The 12,397-nt window shown below is 43.6% G+C and overlaps 1 long non-coding RNA gene across 4 annotated transcripts in view; it reads right to left on the bottom strand.

Moving 5' to 3' along the window:
* The window catches only part of LOC122780759, a 153,728-nt gene that overhangs the window by 61,050 nt on the left and 80,281 nt on the right, over nucleotides 1-12,397 (bottom strand). Inside the window, exon 1 of one of the 4 annotated variants that reach the window (XR_006361733.1) lies at nucleotides 1,641-1,656. The exons of the other annotated variants lie outside the window; for them this stretch is intronic. This is a non-coding gene — a long non-coding RNA (uncharacterized LOC122780759). Of the gene's footprint in view, nucleotides 1-1,640; nucleotides 1,657-12,397 lie in introns of those variants that run through there. 4 annotated transcript variants of the gene reach the window in all.

Raw genomic sequence — 12,397 nt, forward strand, 5'->3', positions numbered from 1 at the left:
CCTCACTGGTGCTCTCGTCAACCGAGCTGTTTCTGACCAAAATCACACCCCCAGAACACAGACTGTGTTGTGATTGGCCAGCCAACGAGAGCTTTCCCACTGTCCTGTGACTGGCCAGTTACCTGGAAGTGACGTAATTAGCAAGTCAGCTCTCAGATACACAGCTCCCCCTCTGGCACAGTGGATGCTCTGCATCTCAGCAGCTACAACGAGAGTAGTTCTTCTTCTTCTGCGGTTGAATGTACGCAACCGGATGTGCCCGGACTAGTGCCGCACCAGGAGGAGCTACGGTGGCGAGAGGAGTGGTGAGGTTTACTGATGACATCATCAGTAAACAGAAGTGCCTTTCCGCTTTGTAGAAAACAATAAAACCCTATTTTCTCAGCAGTGGCTGAACTGTTTGTTCTGAAACTTTAGAGTTTCATAAACCAGGTAATGACGCAGATACACACACACAAGCAGCATTAATTGGAGCTTCTGGTCTATGTCGCCTTTAAAATAAGCACAAACAAAATAAGTCCAGATGGACATTTTGAGGCATCATTTCTTACAACAGAAAACAAAATAATAATAAACTTGGTTGTTGGCTCCAGTCTAGAAACGCAGAGGTGGCTTTCACATTTCGGAAAATCATTTAGCATTGCAAATATTTTTTGATCGTGCCACTCGGGCTTAACCATTTTTTTTTTTGTTCCCACGTTCTTGTCGCAGTAACGACGATGATGCCTTCCGCTTACGGCAATGACCTTTTGAGTGATGAAACATCTATTTACAGCCAGTAAAGGCACGTCGCCTTCACTCCGGGATGGTGCAAGATAATCCCTCTCTATGAGATTAGAACGCTGTTTGCCTGGAGTTTTTTTTTTTTTTTTAATACTCGATGATGACATTGGGGAAGGAAGGGAGGAACTTCTGATTTTGTTTGGGAGAGATCCAGATCTTACAGGAACCACAGATGCTACACATTGATAGAGCGATTTTCAGCTCTGACCCGAATCTGAAGCGTTCACATGTGCGTCTCACACACAGTCAGCGAGTCTTTGAGTGTTGTTTGTCGAGTCTGATACTCAGCTGCTCTAAGCCTATTACTGTATTCTTTCTCTGCTGTTCACACACACACACACACACACACACACGCAAACATCGGTCCTATCTGTAAGTCCTTATTCAATAAGACAAGCACATATCCTCTAGCCATATCACACATCAGTCTCCCTCTAAACACACTGTCTGCCTCACAGCGACACACACACACACACACACACACGCACAAAATATCTCAGTCCTTTTTCCTGAGTGGTGTTGTCGTCCCTGTTTGTTGAGAGTATCATTTACAGCCAATGTGTTTGAAGAAAGACACCTCTCCTGTGGTGTGTGTGTGTGTGTGTGTGTGCGTGTGTGTCTTTAGAGTGGGGCTTTGCTGCTCCTGACACCGTTATCAGCTCTAGTCGAATGTATTTCTTATCAAGGTGGAGGTGTGGAGGGAGCGAAGGGGAGCGGCGGGGAGGGTTACCGACGACCGACAATACAAGCTTATCAAACGTCCTCAGCCGTGATTCGGCCTGTCACTCAAGAACACGCATGCACGCACGCACACACACACACTCGCAGATACGGAATCGCACACAGACAGCAGACACCTTTTGATTGATAGATGGCTTTCCCCAACAAACGGAAAGCTCGGATCAACATCCTTGTGGCCCCGCTCTACCTTACACGCACTCATGTTGTGGCATATCCTATGTATGGATGTGTGTGTGTGTGTGTGTGAGTGTATAAGAGAGAGAGACAGAACATTCCATAGTAACAAAGGTGGGATTAGGGATGCATTAGTTGGCTGTAGAGCGAGAGGCCTGTCAATAACAGCAGCCAGAATAAACCCTGAAACCCCGATAAGAAGACAAAAGCCGAGTCCAGATAGCAGCGAGCTGAGAGCGACGGAGAGAGAGAGAGAGAGAGCAATCAATAGAGGAAGAGAGGAAGGCTGAGGGAGAAATGGATAGATGGAGAAGGAGAGAGGATCAATATCAAGAGAGACAGGTGGAGAGAAAGTTTTCACGGGGTCGGATGAGGATGCGAGGACAGATGTGTAGAGGTTGGATGTAGAAAGGTTCAGTATTGCGTCACATTAAGACACTTTCACACTCAAATAAGTGGATATACGTGGTTTTTCTGAACCCGGGTGAACACCATTCCCACTGCCACAGTAGCTATTCTGACAAGTCCAGAGACAGAACACTGTACACCAAAACATCCAGACATAAGAACAGATTTGTTCCCCCAGGCCACCACTGATGAACACTTTGATCAGTCACCCAGTGTCATTAACCCCCACTTGGCCAATAAAGGGGATTCTGATTCTGATGTCCTGTGAGTTTTTTCACCCCCCGCATCAAACTGTGCGTGAACTTTGACGTCATCAACGCGTCAGATGTTTGAGGAAGAAGATTCAAGGTTCAATAATTTTTTATTGTCATTATGAGGACATAATGACATTATTTGCAGAGACTAACAACAAGTTAACAACAATAACAACACCTTGGTGATTTCTAACAATGTTGTTTTGAAGGCCTGAACTATTCGGGTTAAATAATTCATTGTGACTTTTCTGATCGATAATGCAATTGTGCGATGTTTTTAAGTCAAACTTTTAGTTCAATATTCACATGTATTTTAACATAAGGATGACAACTCCAAAAACAGAAGTAACAGCGCAAAATTAAAAATGATTCCGATGAGAATATGATTTCTGTATAACAATTTAAAGAGATGAAAATGACTCACAATAAAGTATAAACCTTGGATCACATGTGCGCCGTAACTTAACTGCAGAATTGAATTGTTCGGCCCTACTATTTCATATCATATACTTTGGTTCTTCTTCTTTCAATCGCTCTTTCAAATGATGAAATTAAACATAATGAGCTGCTGCTTCCCCCACATTGTTGTAGGTAAGTTTCAATTGGTATTTATTTACATGATAACAGCCAGATGATGAATGCATATTATGACGTTGCATCAAAGGGGACACACGGATTTGCATTATGGCCAATACAGTTAAGGATGAAGAAGAAATCTAGCCCTTTCATCCAGGTCTTGCGTCGCCCCCTGATGACGACTGAAGCCAAAGCCAATAAAAACCCCGGTGTCTTGTAGAGTCATGAAAAAAAACTGGTCAAGAATCAGGTATAACTTAAGTCAGGAATTCTCCATTAAAAAAACTCCTAATTTATTTCATAATTAATAAGTAGCTGTGGTTTAACTCAAACTATGGGGCTGTTACATCATCTGTATGAGAAGCGACATGACGAGAGTCTGTTCTCTGGCCACACACGTGCCTTCACTTCACCAGAACATAAAACACAGAGCTGCATGGCTGCAGAAAGATCAATAGATCTTCTTATTCAGCATCAGGCCAATCTCAACCTCCGCAATCTGGACTGGTCGAGGGCGAGGTCTTGACTTTGCAAAGTCTGTGACCAGCTCCTTGGATTTTGAAGTTCTTGAGCTGCTGTGATTGTGGTAAACATTCCATCGTTCCATCCACCGACTCAATAAATCCCCCGAGGCAAAGTTCACATAGTTTCTGAATGTAAATTCTTATGAATACCACGCTGACCTGTAGTTACCTCATATGATTCATGCTAAAATAGACAAAAACACGTCAGAAAGGAGCCGAATGTGGTGAAATAGCCTCGGCTCTCCATTAACAGACGTCGTCCAAGGACAGCGCAGAAAAAAACAGCCTTCACTGTCTCACAGATACAGAATTTATTGTTTGTGCCTGAGACTCAGTGAAACTAAAGAGGAGCCGAGAGTTTCAAACAATAACTGTAGGTAACTGTAGGTCAGAAAATCTTCACAATAATCATACTGAGGCATAAAAATATGCTGTAAGATTAAAAATGAGACTACCAATCATGCAATCACCGATACTGAGATTAGGCTTAATATTCATTTGCTTCGTCATGATGATGATTGAAATACCACCATATGTTGTGTTTGTACTGTACGGATAAAGTTGAGTCCAGTTTGTAAGGATTCATGGGAGCAGGTTGTTGAGGATTTGATAAAAACAAACGCAGCTCACCAACAGCTCTGTACAAATCTACACTACAGTGCGACAATTAGTGTCATTTTGATTTTTTTCAGTAATATCACAGGACGCAAATGCACTTTTATATAAAACTATATAGTATATATAGGCATGGTATATATGTATATATATATATATATATATATATATATATATATATATATATATATATATATATATACACACATATACACACATATATATATATATATATATATATATATATATATAAATATGCTTTAAAATCTATTTTTTATCCATGGTCGTCTGGCATCAGTCCATGTTTGTGCACATCTTCTAAAAAAAACCTTCATCAACTCACTTAAAAACATTACTTTTGTTCCTTAAAAATGTTGCTAAGGATGTTTTTGTGTGTGCGTGTGTGGAGTGCCTGGAATAAGTGGAAAGATGCAGACTCTCCCTTATATGGCACTTCAAAATTAAATGACTGGGCCTGTACGCTGGCAAGATGGAGAGAGAATTTTCAAATCACCCACGCAACATTTTGTCAATTATTCCAGTAATGGAAATTCAGCACACTCCAAAGTTATTATATTGAGTGCTGTTTATGCCATCGCACCATGTTGCGTATTGTCCAACTTCAGGTCACGGCTGAGTGAAGCAGCCCATGGTGTATTAATGGTAAAGGAGCTAAAGAACTCGCCTGTATCTGCCATTTATCCTCCTGCCAAAGACGTGCCATCTTACACTGGTGGTCGTAAAGTGGCGGCTTCTTAGTCACAACAAATCCTACGGAGACTTGAACCAATGATGGACAGCAGCGGCTGGGGGAGGGGCTTGTAATTGTTTCCGCTGGCTCCCATTAATTAATTTCCCTCCTTTATTTACACTGGCAACGCCACATAGGTCTGGGAGGTATAGGCAACTATACAGAGGGAGATACATGAATACAGAGAGCGCATCCTGTTCCCATCAGCGCGGCAGCGAGCAGCTAGCTGTCACACAAAGACACAATGAGGCCCGGCAACAAACAGCCACTTAAAAAACAGCCTGGCAACAGAGAGCAAATTCAATTAGAGAAGTAATTAGTAGATACAGGGCCAGGCAGCAGGCTGCAGCGACGCCACAACACAGGAATTAATAGGCGCGGATAGGAGGAGGACGCTGTCATAATTAAGAGGCAATCACCTATGTCAATGAACACCTAAAAAAAAAAAAAAGGAAAAAAAAACACACACACACAGCCCCCCAAACGCAAATCTATTAATTCAGTGATCAAAAATTATTTGAGGAGATGATTAATACAGCAAATTCATTTTAAAAGACTAATTTCTGGAAAGATAGCAAGACAATTGCACATAATGTACACCGCCTGGCATTTATATTGCTAATTAAATTTGGTCTCTCTGATAATTTGTGGAAGGATTGCTTTTGCCTGCTCCTGTGTGTGTGTGTGCGAGTGTGTGAGTGTGTGTTTGCGTCTTGTAGAGCTGTAAACCAGTGGAGGCAGTGTTGCAGCAGTAAATACACTTCAATCCACTGCAGAGGCTGCCCAACAACGCCCGGGCTCTTTTCGCCTCCTCGCAAAAAAACGACGACAACATAACAAAACAAACAAAAAAAAAAAACTTGCCGCTCCTCTCCGTCTCCCACTCTGCAACGTCTTCGCCTTATTTATCTCCCCCCTCCAACAGCCACCACATCCTCCCCCCACGACTCCACAGATACAAAAGAGCCAGCAATTAAATTAGACGATAAGGACGTGAAATAAATCAGTAGGTTATTGATTGATTTGTCTCTCTCGTGGGGTGGGGTTGAAGGGAGGTGGCGGCTACGTTTTCACACCAGCAAGCCTCCTCTCTATCTATCGCTGCCTAATTATTCTGTTTCTTAAAATCAGTCAGATGAGACACCGGGGCTTTCGTAAGACAGACAAAGAGGCATCGCGTTAAAAACAACAAAACATCCACATATACACGCGCAGTCCGGGAGATGCGGAGGAATCCGAGGGATTAAGAGAATCATCAGAGAGTGTAAACAACCTGAGAGATGTTTCTGCAGAGTAGCCTTGGTATCTAACGCGCGCTAAGTGATGGGATGCGGCCTGTTGTTGCTGCTGCTGTCGTTGTTGTTGTCATCCATCAGTGTGGAGGAGCTGATGCTCTCATCGAAACAATAACCGCAGCAGCAGCGGCAGGCGCAGCAGGGTCAATCCAGCCCAAGGTTTGAGTTTCCACGTTTGAAAAGGAAAGTATTCAAACAGAAAGTCAAACGACCGTCGGCACGGATGCAGTAGCTCAACTTCTGACAGTCAAACATGTAACATATGAAGCTTTGCAATTTTATTTAGCCACATTTCCCTGTGGAAGAATTCTTAAATGTTGCAGGCATTTAAACTGTAACAATAATAAGTTAAGAATTGTTATTTTTAATTTGATTATACTTTTAAATTTTAGTTTAAGATCTCTCGACAAATGTGAAGAAAATGAAGCAATAAGTTATTAGAAGTTCCACAAATTAGATGTTCTGCAAACTTCTTTTTTGATACAGATTTCTGTCTCTGTCTGTCTAAAAGATTAAAAGTAAAGTTAGAGCGTCCTATAGATTTCAAGCAAATTAAATGTGACAAAACTCCAGAGAGCTGTGCATTTTGGGGCCTCCTTAAGCGGACACCTACCCTGGTAAAGATAAAGAATTGCAGAAGAAAACTCTTCACCTTTGCCTCAAGAGTCTCAATTTCCCACACGAGAGTGAGAAACACCTTCACATTTTATTTTATCTTCTATTTGGAAATGAAAAGCGAGGCCCAGGTCGGTGGGGAAGAGGCTGTGATGAGCTGAATTTTCACATCCACATCGTTTAAATATAGATTCATTTTTTCAGGCTCAGTTACAAAATGGAGGGAGATTTCCATACGCGGAATTTACATATTCATCTGTAACAGTTTGGTGCCCCACTTTGGAGTGAAAAAATATCCACTTAGCCATATCATCTTCAATGATCGAGACTCATAAGGCCGGCGATGGGCTGAGGGGGAAGGATAACACTAATATGGCCACAGATTTCTATGCAGGACTAGTTAATGCTATTTATCGAGGAAGGTAGATGATCGACTGGCGAGCAGAGAGGAGAAGGGAGGGACGGAGATGGACATTAAGTGGCCTTGGGAGTCTGTGGAGGCTGCTTTAAGAGCCAATTACCAGGCTAATGGAGTTAATACCAGAGATGAGATGGGCTTGGGAGATGAGACACGAGAGAGAGGAGAGAGCCTGACACGGAGACAAACTCCAGTGGCAAGGACGATTAGCGTTTGTTAATCTGATGGGCAAATCACGACGCATCAAACATACTGTAAAGCACGATGGAAAGGAAACCAAAATGGGAACGGAGGAAACTCGTCGCATGGACGCGATCGGTATCCGTTTCATGATCCGACATGTTAGGCTGCAGATTAAAAGTGTGATCTCCGGGCTTATGAACGATTTAGCCAATTACCCACATTATCTAAAAACGCTTTAATTTGCCATTCAGAGCTGCGACGGGGGCCCTCGCCGCCGTCAATGAGGGTGATTAGAGCCCAGATTGCGGCTTCGAAAAGGCCCGAAAACATCTGCCGTCACAGTGACTTGGAGACGTCGACGTAGGATAAAACTCTCCTCTTCAGTGTCAGGGCATCTGATTATTGAGGAGAGGAGAGGAGAGGAGAGGAGAGGAGAGGAGAGGAGAGGAGGAGAGGAGAGGAGAGGAGAGGAGAGGAGAAAGAAGAGGTGGGAAGACTTGAGTTGGTCGACTGCCAGAAAGCTCAGTGTGACAGGGAAGGCCCATCTGTGCTCCCCGACACTCAAGATGGCAGATGTAGAAGCAGATTGATTTTCATTCAGCTGTCATGATACACGAGTGGAAAACACACACACACACACACACACTGACACACACACACAGTGGCGTTCGAGAGCTCTGTCAAGTGCCCGGGCTGCTGTTGGCTGTCGGTCTGCCAAGCTATTTCTCTCCTTCCTGTCATTTCCTCGTTCTCCTTCCCCTCCCCGTCTCTCCCGCTCTCTTCCTCCCTCCGTCGCTCTCAACGAGCACTAGCAGATTTTAAACGCCACATCTGGCGCTCAAATTAAATCATTTACAGTCCATAGAGAGAAGCGGCATTTAGTGACAATACAGCCGGGGGGAATCAGTGTGTTTTCTCCTCCGGCATCTGATTAGATGTCATCGCGGCGCTGTTCAGATGTGCGAAACGTGTTTTCTTGCCTCATGTTATAAAACGGAGGGGTTGAGGATGTCATGGAGGGAGCTGTTCATCTGGTGGCATCGCCTCTGACACCTGCACGCCTTTCTCTGCGTGTCACGGCTTCCATATGTGGGCCTCTTAACTTCAGAGTTTGTGTGTGTGTGTGTGTGTTTGGCAACACATACAGTAGCTCTGCGGCGGCTGAAGGTTACAAGAAGCAGAGTCTTCCACAAACAAGGTCGCCAGGGTGTTGGCTTAAAATGATAAAGTGCAAATGTGATTCGAAGTCATCAGCCTTTGAGCTGAACACGATTTGAACTGCAATTTGCGGAAGCTGGTCACCTCTAAGTTTTAATGTGTACAACTCTGGAGCTCAGTGCAGAGCAGAAGAGGAAGATCAAAGAAGGAAGCTCAAAATGTCTCGACTCAAGAAAAATACTGTGTATGAGGTTTGTTGAATGGCAGGACAATGTCAAAACAGTGCGAACAATTATTTGATATAAATTGGTGTCAACCCCAGAGACACGTAGGACTTGTTAGTGTTCCTATACATCTGAGGGGACCATTTATCATGTAACACCACATTCCAGAGTGGCTTAGGCATTCTGCTTGTGCTTGTGTGTACATTCATGCTAAAAATGAGGGCGAGTTTCAGTCCACACATTTGTTCTTGATTCCATTCCAGTGAGGATAGAACCAGAGACAAGGAAAACACGGCACTGGTGCGAGGTGGTGACGCAAGTGTCTCTGTTAACATACTGTACTTCTGTTAACTCTCAGATACAGAGAGAATGAATCAGTCTTAGGGCCGGTTCAAATTTTCCGTGTACGCAGGTGTGCAGAAACTAATGTGTGCATCCTCACTCAGTACATTTACATGCACAGCTTAGTCTGAGTCAAAAGTGTACATGTGGAAGTGACATTTGTCTCCCCTCCATAGGTGGCGCTGTATCAGTGTCAGTTTCCTGTTGACTTTTCTCACATGAGATCTTTTGAGATTGGTCTTTTGCTCTAGTTGATGCCATGGTATTATTACTGCAGTTTATACGTCGCTTCCTTATGCTTCTGCATCAGAGATTCTGGGAGGAAACTTTGGTGTCCGCTTAAGTGTAAACATGCAGGATTAATCAGACTTTGAATTTAATTATATAGATATGTCCATCTAACTCGGTTTACTCGAACAAACATGTTTACATGACACTCAGAAAACCAAACTACTGTCTTAGTCTGACTAGAATCGGACTAACATTGTCCGGTCCAGTTGGTGGCAAACTCTTGTTATGGGCAAAAGAAATGAAAAAGAGGACACTGAATAATGAGGGTAAATTCACTAATGGAACAGAATATGAGACAGGACATAGACTGACCTGGACCCTTGTTTAAGCATGAATGTCACTGTAAGCATGTGCATGAATGAGGAAAAAGTTGCACTCCATGGAAGTAGAAGTTGGTGAGCATGACCTGATAACTTGTCCATTAAGATCCCGAATTTTAAATTCATTTCAAGTATAATGCTAGTCGCACTCCTGTTATAACACACTGGTTAAAGCAAGAGCACAAACCAAAATATGTCTCCACTTCTCACAAATGAGAACACTAATAACACTGGGGTTCTGTCAATCAGCTAACACTGGTGCTAATAAAACATTCCACTCCCTGCTAATCACATTCAGCTGCCATTAACCGACGCTGTGACAGTGGCCGACATTCAAGTCCTAATAAAATCATAAAACATTTTCTCTCTTTTGCCTCGGGAAATTGGAAAGCATGTCATGTCAGAGATGTTGGGAGTTTCTGATAGGAGGCCATTGACTTGTCGCTCGGCCGGGGCAACAGATCAACTCCTGTGAATTCCCTGTAAAATATGGGACTGGTGGTCATCCATCATTTATGGTCAGACGGCACAGGCCTTTGTTTGTCCCACACTGGTCTGCACTGGACTGGTCTGGCTACTGGAAGGACGGTGATGTGTGTGCGTGTGTGTGTGTGTGTGTGTGTGTGTGTGTGTGTGTGTGTGTGTGTGTGTGTGTTGGGCAAGAGGGAGAAAAAGACAGCTGTAACAGAAACAGTGTGAAACAGTAAGCAGTGTGTGTGTCTGTCTGTGTGTGTGTGTGTGTGTGTGTGTGTGTGTGTGTGTGTGTGTGTGTGTGTGTGTGTGTGTGTGTGTGTGTGTGTGTGTGTGTGTGTGTGAGAGAGAGAGGGAGGCAGTTGACCTGGTGTCAATTAGGAGCCAATATCTTTCCATTCCCTGGGGGCGAGAGTGACTCCGAAACATTAAATCATTTCATTCACTTCAAACCGATCCTGCTGTTTCCGCTCTCACACTGTTTGAATCTGAAACCTCCTCCTCCTGCTCCTCCTCCTCCTCCTCCTCCTCCTCCTGCTCCCCCTGCTGCTGCTGCTTGTGCTGGTCCGTTCACATTTTCAGTAAAACTAACACTGTGGATCAAAATAGCTTGAATCCCAAAGGACGAGACGCCACAGTGATGCTTTTGTTGAGCAGGTAAAATGACAATGACACTCCCTGGGGTTCTTTTGGTTAATTTCATTTAACAGGACAACCAATAAACTCCCCATGTTTATGAACTAGTACAGTAGGTGACAAAGTTTAAAGAAATAAACCTCAAATGCAGCTCTCCCATGTAGCAATGTATCTCAGGATGGTTTTCAATGGGATTGAATGGGAAGTGAAGTTATGTACCAAAGAAAAAGTGGCTCATGTGCTGTGTGTGGATCTAAATCCAGGTAATGGCATTATTTAAACTGTTCCCTGCGAAAAGAGGTGATTAATCAATCAATCAAACTTTATTTACGTGGCATTTTCATGCGAGGCAAAGCAACTCAAAGTGCTTCACGGGATAAAAACATAATCAAAGAAAGCAACACATCGGCTCCCGCACACTCACTCAACCAACCAACGACCGCTTCAGCCGTCAAAAGGCTGGTATTACAAAGTGAAAAAGTGAGGGAAAGAAGAGAGGAAAGGAGGAGACGCTATCATGGAACAGCTGCGAAGGGAAAACACCGGAGGCTAAAATACTAACGTGTGATCTGAATAGGAGGTAAAAGAGAAATAGTAACAGATAAAATAGATAATGAAATGGATCAGTAAATCAGAATTTGTTTGAGATCGTCGCTCGTCTCATCAGATGATCACTGACAGACGCAACCGTCTCAAACGTGACCGATGATTCGAGACAGTCTTTCAGTCAGACAAGTTGCTTTTAGGTTTCTTTGAAGCAAGGGCTTGTTGTTGTTGCACGGCAGCTTTCCCTCTGAACTGTCATGTCAAAGGTCAGAGTCTCCCATCACACTGCAGGGTTAGCCGTGAAGCTGAGGTTCAGAAAGGCTGTTAATTGGATTATTGATCACTCTGCCTACTGTACAACATACACTCTCATATTAATACAACTTGAGCAACCCCACGAGGGGAGCTTTTCTCTGTGTGTCGTCTCCTGCTCCTAATTTCGACAGATGCCGCGTGTCATTTCCAGCACTTGTCGTGTGACACGCGACACATGTTGACACGCTGTAGCTAAAGATCTGTTGACAGAAAGCTGCCATTTAAAGTGGCGAGATGTGATAACGTACAAACACAAGATCAAGCTCTCAAGAGCAGTAATTAGAGCAAACTGGAGTTAGTGAATATATTAGTGAAGTAACATGTGAAGTAACATGTTTTTTATTGATTGTGTGCGTGTGTTAAGACAAGTTCCTCTCTCTCAAACACACACACACACTTAGAAAGTATCACACACACACACGCACACACTCTTAGGCTTTGTTGAACTTCATGCAAATTCTCTGAAAGTGATTTAGTAATAAATCCCATATTTCCGATCGTTGTTTGTTGGTGGCAGACTCCAAATGAGCTTTCCCATAAAATCCGCTCTGACAAAATGTGACAAACTATTGTTGTCCTTTGTCTCCATATCACTCTAATCCTCTTTCACTCTCTCACTCTGCCTATGCCTCTCCCTCATCCCTCCATCCACACTCCCCAACCGCAGCGAGAGGCCTCAGTACTGACCGCTGTGAGCACACACACACACACACACACTCACACACTCACACACAGTATGGGAGGCTAAGCTGTGTGG

The sequence above is a fragment of the Solea senegalensis genome, linkage group LG14 (assembly GCF_019176455.1).
Source record: "Solea senegalensis isolate Sse05_10M linkage group LG14, IFAPA_SoseM_1, whole genome shotgun sequence".
NCBI classification, from domain to species: domain Eukaryota; kingdom Metazoa; phylum Chordata; class Actinopteri; order Pleuronectiformes; family Soleidae; genus Solea; species Solea senegalensis.